The sequence below is a fragment of the Camellia sinensis genome, chromosome 6, assembly GCF_055761805.1.
Source record: "Camellia sinensis isolate YWXY chromosome 6, ASM5576180v1, whole genome shotgun sequence".
In the NCBI taxonomy this organism is placed as follows: Eukaryota; Viridiplantae; Streptophyta; class Magnoliopsida; order Ericales; family Theaceae; genus Camellia; species Camellia sinensis.
In genome coordinates, this window is record NC_138966.1 from 125,420,620 (window position 1) to 125,432,386 (window position 11,767).

An 11,767-nucleotide genomic window follows, 5' to 3' on the forward strand; every position below is an offset into this window, starting at 1 on the left:
TTGTAATTATTGTAGCTAGGTGCTGTCGGCATCATCAACTTCACCAGCTCACTTGTATATATAATAATAATATTTTTTTTATTTATTTTCTTTCTGGAGGTCTATCATTCCATCTATAAAAGAAATGAAGAGACCGTAAAAAGGGAGAGCAGAGTTCGGGGAGCTCGAGCAAGGAGCAGGCAGAGGTTTTGGCCAAAGAAGAAAGAGTGAGAGTGTTTGTAAATAAAATAATCTTCTTTTATTCAGATTATGTATTTAAGGTATTGAGTGCATATTATACAATGTGCATTAGGAAATAATCTTCTTTTAGGGTGGAGATAAAATCTTGATCAAGTAATTGGGATTTTATTATATTTGGTATTTTTAGTTTTGATTTGATTTAGATATAGTTGTATAACTGAGATTATTTGTGCATCAAAGTTTTTATTCAGATTAAGGCGTTGAGTGCATATTATAGAATGATTTTCAATGCTGTATATAAGAATTGTTAGACAAGTCATACCTAGAAAGAGGGGTCATGCAACAATCGTAGTATGGTGGTGATAGTCCGTGCTAAGCGAAGATGATTCGTGACTTTATGATTTTAATATACAAATCTTCTTGACGATATATTTTCTGATCAACTTTGTTAACATATATTATATTATACATTATAGTGCCTTTTGTATATATTATACTATGCATTGTAGTGCCTTTGTAGGCTGTAATTGTAGTGCCTTTGTAGGCTGTAAAGAGTTCACTCACTACCACCTTCAGACGCCTTTGCATTATCTTAATGTATATTTGTATGCTTTCGGTGAGCCAGTATTCCAACTGTCTCCTTCTCCTCTCTATAAAGAGAGCGAACTTATTCTCTTGTAAATACACAATAACATATATCAATATATACACAATTTATTCTCTCTTTATACATTTATTTTTTACATGGTATCAGAGCAAGGTTAAGATCTTAGTATTTCTCGCTTCACCGGCGGGCGGCAACCTCGCCTTGGCCGCTCGCCGGACCTCAACCTATTCCGCTGTCACCTCTATCAACACATAAATATACATACCTACATAGATACAACCTTGTAAGCCAAACACTTTCTGCTCTTTCCAGACGCTAAAGCTATTCTCATGTTTATTATTTCTCCATTGGATATTCCATCCTGGATCCCACCAGAACGGTTTGTTCTTGTCCTGATTCGGCCATTTTCATCTACAAAGAACTCATCATTATGCTCACTGCCAGTCACAAATGTACCTGCAAACCCCACTTTCTTTCTCTCTTTTTTTTTTTTTACTTTTCAACCCACCGCCCCACATGCACTTTATGATTCCTTATTCCACCCATTTTTTTTTTATTCACCCACCAGTGCACCTTCTTTCCCTTTTAATATCTTATTCTTATTATTCTTATTACCAAAACAAAAAAAAAAAAAACAAAAAAAACAAAAAAAAAAAAAAAAAAAAAGCAAAAACAGATTTGCACAATACACTCATTTTATTCATATTGGGATCAACCCTGATCCACATTTTACACAAAAAAAAAAAAAAAAAAAAAAACAACAACAACAACAGCTTTGTTTTCTTTTCTGCAGACGGGCCACCCACCGACCTACTCTGCCGCCGGTCTCTTCTTTTTGCCTCCGTCCTGGGCGGTCCTTGACGGTGCTGCCTCTGTGCTTCCTAATCCACCAAGCACATTCACTCCCTGCTCCTCCACTGTCGCATATGGCGGCCCTCCAAATCGGAACATCACGGTGGCCTTTCGCTTCAGCTCCTTGTTTTCCGCTTTCAAAACGCTTATCTCTGCTCGCGCATCCTTATACATGCGTTGGAGCAGAGCCAGCTGGGAGTTTAAATGCTGCACCTCATTTGTCCTACTCTGCAGCCGGTTCGACAAATTTGTGACCGCCGTCATGCTTTCCACGCATGCCTTCAAAGTATACTGATTCGCCTCCACATCCGTTTGCACTGCCATTTTTTGCTCCACCGACTGCATCGGAAAGTTCAACGGAGCAAACCCAGTGGTGTTTGGTTGAGGTTCACGGGACACCGCACCAGTTATCTCTCTTGTGGACTCGTTGAGGTCGGGAAAGAGAGTAAGCAGAGGGCGGGACGAAGAAGCCATTTTCTCTCACAACAGAGTGTTACAGACTCTCTCTCTCAGCACAACGGTATTACAGCCTCTCTCTCTCAGCACAACGAAGAGTTTTACAGAGGATTTCGCAGGGTTTTTTTTGCTTCTGCCTCAGCCTCAGCCTTCGTCTTGGTTATATAGCCAAGGCAGACACGCGCATCTTGCGCCGCTCGGCGCTCGCCGACAACCTGGCACGCCTTTTCATGGCACGCCTTTTGATGCATTTGGGCACGCCTTTTGATGGCACGCCTTTTGAGGGTGCGGGCACACCTTTTGAGGGCACGACTTTTGAGGGCTCGATATCTACATCCATGTATATCTTTTGGGCAGCCTATATACACACTCATGCAGTGTCTTCTACACCGGCCAGCTTTATCAATCCCTTTGTTTCAACCTCAAATAGGTTTCTATCTTCACACCTATTTGAGTTTGAGGGGGGGTTATACATGTGTCATGGTGAGCATGGTTACACACCATGGGAACCACTCAAGCCACCCCATGGCGCACTCCCTAAGTCGCCTCCTTGGTGCACCACCACAAGCTTTTACAACGGTCCGACATGACCCCATAAACTGTCTTCTACATCGGTCCGACATGACCCCATAAACTGTCTTCTACATCGGTCTGACACGACCACACAGTGTCTGCTACAACGGTCCGACATGACCCCATCAACTGTCTTCTACACCGGTCCGGCATGACCCCATAAACTGTCTTCTACATCGGTCTGACACGACCACACAGTGTCTGCTACAACGGTCCGACATGACCCCATAAACTGTCCCGACATTGATTCCGGTCAACTGCTACATCGGTCCGACATGACCCCGTAAACTGTCTTCTACAACGGTCCGACATGACCCCGTAAACTGTCCTGCTACAACGGTCCGACATGACCCCGTAAACTGTCTTCTACATCGGTCTGACACGACCACACAGTGTCTGCTACAACGGTCCGACATGACCCCGTAAACTGTCTGCTACAACGGTCCGACACGACCATACCGTGTCTTCTACAACGGTCTGACACAACCATACAGTGTCTCCTATCCCATTTTTTAATTTTATTTGTCAGCTTATTTTTCTGTTTTGTTACTCTCTCCAAACTCAAGTTGGTTAGTTCCTACCCTCCTTGAGTTTGCGGGGGGCTGTTAACATATATTATATTATACATTATAGTGCCTTTTGTATATATTATACTATGCATTGTAGTGCCTTTGTAGGCTGTAATTGTAGTGCCTTTGTAGGCTGTAAAGAGTTCACCCACTACCACCTTCAGACGCCTTTGCATTATCTTAATGTATATTTGTATGCTTTCGGTGAGCCAGTATTCCAACTGTCTCCTTCTCCTCTCTATAAAGAGAGCGAACTTATTCTCTTGTAAATACACAATAACATATATCAATATATACACAATTTATTCTCTCTTTATACATTTATTTTTTACAAACTTATATCACAATATCTAAATCAATGATTTTTTAAAAACTAGATATCAATAACTCCTTAAGGTTAATGGTGGATTCAAAATCCTAAGATATTTCTTATTTTATTTGATTTATTTTATGCTTTATTAATTTTAGTTTTATTATTTTCAAAACCAATCTTCTTTAAATTACTTTAATTATTATTTTTGAAACAACACAATTCGATTAGTCCCTAAGGATCGACACCTGGTCTCAATCGCTATACTTCGGAATAGTAGTTATTACTTGGTTTTAAATAGAATTTTTGGTGTGCAAATGATAGCGCATCAAATTATGGCACCGTTGCTGTGGACTAGAGGTAAGTTGTTTGGTTTAGAGGTAATTTGTATTGTAATATATATTTTTTATTTTAATATATATACATATATATATTTCTTGTGCAAGTGTTACTAATTTTTTCCCCCTTCTTGTGTGCAGATTGTCTTGTCCGGGTGAACCAAAAAATAAAAAATACCAAAAAAAAACATAAAAAAAATCCATACTGTGACACAAAGGAAATACCTGTGCTGGACATTATGGATGACCTTTGCTGGACATATAACTTCGAAGATTAAAAAAAAATTTTAAAAAAAAAAATTTCTGACTACTAACTGCTAACTACTGATTACTAACATTTATTTTATTGCAATTTAATTTATCGCATTTTTTTCCCTTCTTTGAGAGGTTTTATACTCCCTTTTATTTTATTACACTTTTATTTATCGCAAACTTACCCTTTTTTTTGTTCTATTTTGCTTTGTATTAATTTACAGGTTTCTTTAGCGTGCTTTTCAAAGAAAAAAAAAAGTGAGTTGAGTATTCTTGTAAAATCCTTTTGACAGAGGTAAAAGTTGGAATTGTCTAGTGTTTTGGAGCCTTGTGTATAGTGGAGTTATGGCGTATTTTGAAAATAATTTTTGGGGATATAAGAGTCAGCATGTCGATTACTTTGACACCCCTTTTGATTATTTTCAATATCAACATATTGAAAATATGTTGTAAAAGTTAGAATTATCTAGTATTTTGGAGCCTTGCGTATAGTGGAGTTGTGGCATATTTTGGAAATAATTTTTGGGGATATGAGAGTCAGTATGTCGATTATTTTGAAACCTTTTTTTGATTATTTTCAATATCAACATTGTACTCCATTACCTCAATATTCTCCCTATTTTCATGAGAGTGTGTTGCAAATTCTTCACTGTACACAAATGTTACACTCCCAAATCTCACCTCAACAAAATTTGAGAATAGAGTGTTAACATTTCTTCAAAGCACCTTAGATTCCACCTATGAGTTGTTGCATTTCTAGAGTCAATCTTTTGTCAGAATGGATGCCTATTTAGAGCAAATAGTTAAAATACTCGATAGGGAAAACGAGTTTGTCTCCTGTTTTCCGATAGAAAATTCTTTAGAAGAGTTTTTTCGTCTTGTGTGAAAGTATCGCATCTGGAGTCCGAACCATTACCCCTCAGATTATACTAATGAGATTTTAGATAGGGTCGAGACTATCTCCATGAAAACCCCTCCACCTGTTTATCCAGTGCCTAAGAAAATAATGAGTGAGTTGAATGAATTTGGCAGTGATTTAGACTGGGATTTTGTGATTGGCAATGAACTTTTAATTTCTGTTCCTAGGGTTTGTTTTCATGATTTTCTCCTAAAAGACATATACCCTAAATTTGCATATATTACTCATGCTCTATTAAAAGATGACTTTGTAACTCACTTTTATCCTCTCTTGGACGAGTCAAATAATTTCTGTTGGGATGAGCCATATCTCATAAATCATAAAAAGTGGAGAAAGTGGAATTGGTGCCCTTAGGTAAAATAGATTAGTTTATTTTGTTTTGTATGTTTTCAGTATTGTGTGTCAGGACAAAATAGACGAGTGCACCTTTGAGGAGAACTGATGAGTAAGACTAAATAAATTTGATCTGAGACGGATAACTTAAAGGAGAATAAAATTTCAACCTTAAACTATCTTGAAATCTAACGATAAAAAACCAATTTTTATTTGTTGTATTTTTCTTCTCTTGTTCTTGTTAGTCTTTTGTGGTGTGTCCCATTGGGGGGACAATGTCATATAAGTTGGGGGGAAGTTTATTGTGTGTTTTAATTTTATTTTTATTTTCAAAAAATTTGATTTTATTTTTATTTTCAATTGTTTAGAAGAAAAAAAAAACTGTCTTTGTGTGTGCTCTGCAGTTGTGTTTAAAAAAATAAAAATAAAAATAAATAAAAAAACATTTTTTTCTTTGTTTGCGCGGTTGTGTGTGCTTTAATTTTTGTTTTTTTTTTTTAAAAAAAAAATGTGTTCCTATGTGTTCTTGTTTGTGTTGTGATACAAAAGAAAAAAAAATGCGATTAATTGTTAATTTTGTTGTCTTAGCAATTTAATTATATCTTAATTTATTATCCTATCTTTTGGTTAAAAATAATTTTCTATCTCATATTCAGATTTTGCACATGCACATAGCCGCTGAAATATTCTTTGATTAGTTTTTAGACTTAGACTTGAAATCTTGATATCTAATGCGGAGACTATAACCCATGTGAGATTTTGACCCTATCATTATTTTTGGAGGGTTATTCGACATTTACTCTTAATTTTTCTTTGACAGATCATTATGTTGTTGTGAGTCTAATTATTCTTTCAGGTTGGTCGAAAAAATATTGAAATTGTCATTTTTCTGTCGTTTTGTCCTTGTAACATATGGATCATGCTATATTTTGAGAAATGATTTTAAGCTATCTTTCTTTGTTTAAGCCTTATTAAAAATATAAAAAAAAAAAAAAAATTGTTTCAATTATTCCTTGTTAGTCTGTTAAGCTTATACAAAAAAACTTGTTATTCATTTAGCCATTTCTTCTGGTGTCTCAAAAATGGATTTTATCTCTTATCTTGTGAGCAGAACAAGAAGATTAAAAAAAAAATTAATCGACAATATTTAAGATGGTTGTGAATCACATGTTAAAAAAGGAGTTAAAAGGGTGGGTTAGTGAAGTAGTGTTTTATATATGCTGATTTAGTTTAATTCATTTCATGGATACTTGTTTTCTACCCTATACCCAATTTTGTAAATAATTCCCTTTAACCTGACATTACAATAAAAAATAAAATCCTATTTGATCTCGGGATTAACATGATTTTTCAAATGACAAATTGGCATAATTTCATTGTTTTCGGCTTTCCTATCATGAAACTATATATTATTTTTTGTCTATACAACGTTCTTCATTTCTAAATGTGAGAAATTTTCATTTTGTTAAACATAAATCTTCTCTCACATACATATACTAGTGAGCTGAGCCATTTCAGAGTGTTTCATTTGTTGAGAGTAAATTAGAGAGATTTGAGTCAAAGCATACCTCTTATAGAACTAGAGTCTTATTCCATTTTGAGATTGAATAATATTTTTGTTGGCTATAATTTATACACACGCCGAATATAGAGATAGATAAATTATTTTTACTAATTGCTAGTATTCTGAACCTTGATAATTCTTTTGCTAATATATTAAAATTAAAAATAATCTCTGTAAATATTTTCTTTAAATTTAAAAAAAAAAAATTGTGGGTATATTCACGGTAAACCCTCATGAGATCACAACTCGTCCACTAGGGATAACCTAGGGGTTCAAAGACTAGTTGTATACGCTAAATGCAATCGTATTCCTTATGAAAATGGTTTGCTCAAGGACTAGCAAAAAAGTGTAAGTTGGGGGTGTGATCAGTATCTAAATGTTACACAATTGATTTGTTAATATATACTTTATTAGTCTATTTATTTATGTTATTTTATAATTTTATATAATTTTGTGTATTTATTCATATTTTGAATGTTTGTACATATTATAAATAATATATTTTAATATGATAATATTAATACAAAATAAGATAATAAAAATAATAATAAAACATTTCGGTGGAGACAACATAGTTCTCCTCCCTCCCCGTCCACCATCTTTTCTTTTTTTCATTTTATTTTAATTGTTATTGCTCTACTTTTCTTTTCTTTTGTTATTGTAATTATTGTTGCTAGGTGCTGTCGGCATCATCAACTTCGCCCGTTCACTTGTATATATAATAATATTACTTTATTTATTTATTTTCTTTCTGCAGGTCTCTCATTCCATCTTTAAAAGAAGTGAAGAGGCAGTGAAAAGAGAGAGCAGAGTTCGGGGAGCTCCAGCAAGGAGCAGGCAGAGGCTTTGGCAAGGAAGAAAAGCGGGGAGTGTTTGTAAATATTAGAATATGTGTTAGGAAATAACCTTCTCTTAGAATAGAGATGAAACCTTAACCAAATAATTGAAATTTTGTTGTATTTGGTATTTTAATTTTGATGTAATTTAGATACAGTAGTATAAATAAGATTATTTGTGCAATAAAGTTTTTATTCAAATTATGTATTCAAGGCATTGAGTGCATGTTATACAATAGTTTTCACTACTGTATATTAAAATTGTTAAACAAGTCATACCTAATAAGATGGGTCGTGCATCAATCATAGTAAAAAAAATGGAAATTGCTTTGTGCATCAATCGCAGAGAATGATGCAAGACATTACAATGACGATTGGTCTGATTTCGGCGGATTTGGTTACACCAATGACATGGTACAGTGTGTATTTAGTTGTTTGTGTGGAAATTGCTTTGATTTTTGCATTGGTTCACTGTTTGTTCGACTTTCTAAATTGGTTTAAGGAATGATTGGATTGAGAAATTGAGAAGCTTTTTTTTTTGATAACTGAGTGTCCGGGCCAGCTTTCGCGCACCTCGACTAATCTCAGGGCCCTGAAGTTAACGACCGGGCAAACCTCCAGTGGCCCCAAGGTGTGACTCGAACTCGAGACCTGTGGATTTTAGAAATTGAGAAGCTTTATTTGGTCATTGTGAAAAATTTGCCATTTTTAGGGCTTGGGTATAGGGTTTTATTGGAAATTAAATTAGTAAGACTAGTTGCTTGGGTAGTTAACTTGATGTCTGTATTCTCTTGTTATAAGATCATATATTGTGTATTGTCCATTTAGTATTTAAGTTAATGTAAAATATTTTGTTTTTGTTTTTTTTTTTTTTTAATTTTGGCTCCGTTTGTGGTGCTTTCCAGGTTTCTTTTCTCCGTTACACTCAGCAGTGGAAAAAAAAGAGAGTTGTGTTTGTGTTGAATAAATCTGATCTCTATTAGAATTCTAACGAGGTTTAATTATGCATTCTCTAGTTTGATTGTTAATTTTATTCGAAGGGATTTCTTGTAGGAAGGACTATAAAGAATGGACAAATTTCCCCTGCTTTAGGTTTGCTAATGAAGTAATAATTCTAATCTTCAATTCTTTTACATGATTTGATGCAACTCGAGGAAGCTATTGCTTTTGTCAAGGAAAATACATAGTAGTTGCTTAATTTAGAACATGTGACATTATATCCTATATCTACACAATCTGCCCTCGAAGCAAGACTCTCAGCTTACCATGTTCAAAAAGAGATTGAAGAACTATCTATGACTGATCCTCATTGGAGAACCTGTAGTTTCTCTGAATTTGAAATTTTTTTGTATAGCTTTTCAGATGGGTCAACAAGTACAGGAATTGAAAGAATGAAGCTTAAGCTTGAAACACCTATTGCGATTGCAAAGCAACTGCTTTCTGCTTGTCAAGAGCTTGTGAAAGAAAGTGCCAACATGCCAAGCAGGGCTTGATGTCAGTAAATGAACAAGTTCATAGTGTGAAAGAGTACGCAATGAAGATGGAAAGTGTTAGCATTTCGTGGAAGAGACAGACTTTATCATTGATTCACTGGTATGTTTATTACACTCCAAAATATTACAAGTTAGATGCAAACTTCTGGTGTCAAATCGATGTAATCAATCTATGTCTCTGACAATATTTATCAATCTTTTTCGTTCTTTTGTCCTGAATTTTATTTATGAATGCAAATTGATAGTACACTTGCATGTATTGTCAAGATTATAGAATTAACTCTACAATTATCAAATCTTGATATTGTTGCTTCATATACTTTCAAAGAGAAATCTGTTCCAATGCCTGCCACCTCAATTACTTGAAATAACATTATTGGTCCTGCACTTTCTGATGCACAAGTAAGTAAATGGTTCTAACCCATTTGGGATTTGTGTCGAGCTCTAAAATTAGTATTATCTATATGTGCTTATAAACTTTACATGTCTGTAATTGTCTTCTACATACACACACACACACACATATATATATATATGATACTTATGAAAATATAATTTAGGAGAATGTAAGGCATAAACCTTGAGCTTTAGTCTAGAGTACATATTTATATACTTTCAAGAAGAGTAACTTCTAATGGTCAATAATGTAGAAACCTCAAAAATATAAAACTATTTTTTATTCAACTGCTCTTAGTGGTCTCTTCACCAAACAACTCCAAATGATGAAGGGAACAAACAGCTCAAGATTTTTTAACACCTCTTTTATATTTTTTCTATTTTCTGTTTCCATTTTTTTATGATATGTGTTCTTTCATATATTTGTTGTTGCAAACCCAATTTATATAGTGCATTTTTAGAGGTGGCACTAGACTACACAATGTTTTAGATTGTTTTTGGAATATCAGTTGAAATAGTTGTAGTGAATTCTAATAACGTAGTTTAAATGCTCATAGTTTAAATTGCCAATAGTTTGTGGGTTTTGGATATAGGAAAATTGATCTGCTACATTGAATTGGATGATGAATAAAAGGATTTGCACACTTAAAATTTAAAAAGGTAAAAAAAAAGGAATATTTAGATAGAATTGAAAAAACAATAGAGTATTTTGGAGAAACTAATTGAAAAAGAGACTCCATAAAATAGAAAATTTCTTTTTAGCCCCACTCTGAGGTAAAAATCGGGAGTGTTGGAGTTTTTCTCTAAAACAAGAATTGGTTCAAACACTTGAGGAAGGACAAAAGCAACTTATAGAAACTCACAAAACAAACATGAGAATCCTAGTTTCAAAATTAAGCTCAAACTTGTATTTTTGAACACTTAAGACTTAAAAATAGGCATTTTCGAAGGGAAAATTTGTGTAATAGCTATGAAAATGCCCAGGAATTGGTTTGAGCACCTTATTAGGGAAAAAATGACTTGTAAAAACTCATGGAATAAGCACAAGACTCGCAGTTTCAAAATTAATCTCAAACTTTCGTATATGAACTTGACACTTAAAAATGAAATAAGTTTAGCTAATTCAATTAATTTTAACTATTTTTGTATATTATTTATGAAGTTAATGCATTGATAAAATACTCATGTTTTTATCTTTTTATTGACAGGTTGGTGATGGGTGTTCGTGGTTTGGGTAATGACATGGTTATTAAAGATACAAGAGTTTGTCGTTCGACAATGTAGTCGTTTATTTTATTTTGCTTTGTTTCATTTTATAGGTTATTTTGTTAAATATTTGAATATATTTTGGAATTATTATGTTTGGGACTGTTGGATATTTGGACACATTTTAGGATTCTTATGTTTGGCATTGTTGGATATTTGTACGCAATTGGGATTGTTTGATATTGGAATGCATTTCAGATTAATTTTGTTGCATTAGTAATTGTTACGATGTATAGCGTTAAGTTTAGTTTGTATAGTTTGTTATATATAGATTTGTTTGTATGTATATATAGGTTACGAGGAAAACAAATCACATAGAACATTTTATATAAAAAAAAATATCATATATGCAGTTTATATATGCCAGTGATTTATATATTTTTAGCAACACAATCAATCATTGATAAAAGAAATCCTATAGTCAATATAAATAATTTTTCATTGATTTTGCCGATGCAAATTTGTGAGAACCCGAATATAAAAATTAAGTAAATAATTAAATAATAATATTACAATCTCAAATATTTTGGTGGTGAATTCTAAAGTGCACATTAAATATTATTGGAGGATTCTTTAATTAATTTTAAACTTAAAATAAATTTGTGGTGAAAGCATTTAATTTAGAAGCAAGATTTATTATTAAAAAAAAAATGGAGAAGAGGGTGTGACTTGAACTCTAGACCACATAATTAATAAGTTAGGCTCTTACCATTTGAGTTGCATGTAACTTATATATGTATTTTGTATATTTATCTATCTATTTGACCTAAGTGTGCCCACCACTAGTATAAAATAAAATAAACACAAACCCTAACTCTTGTTA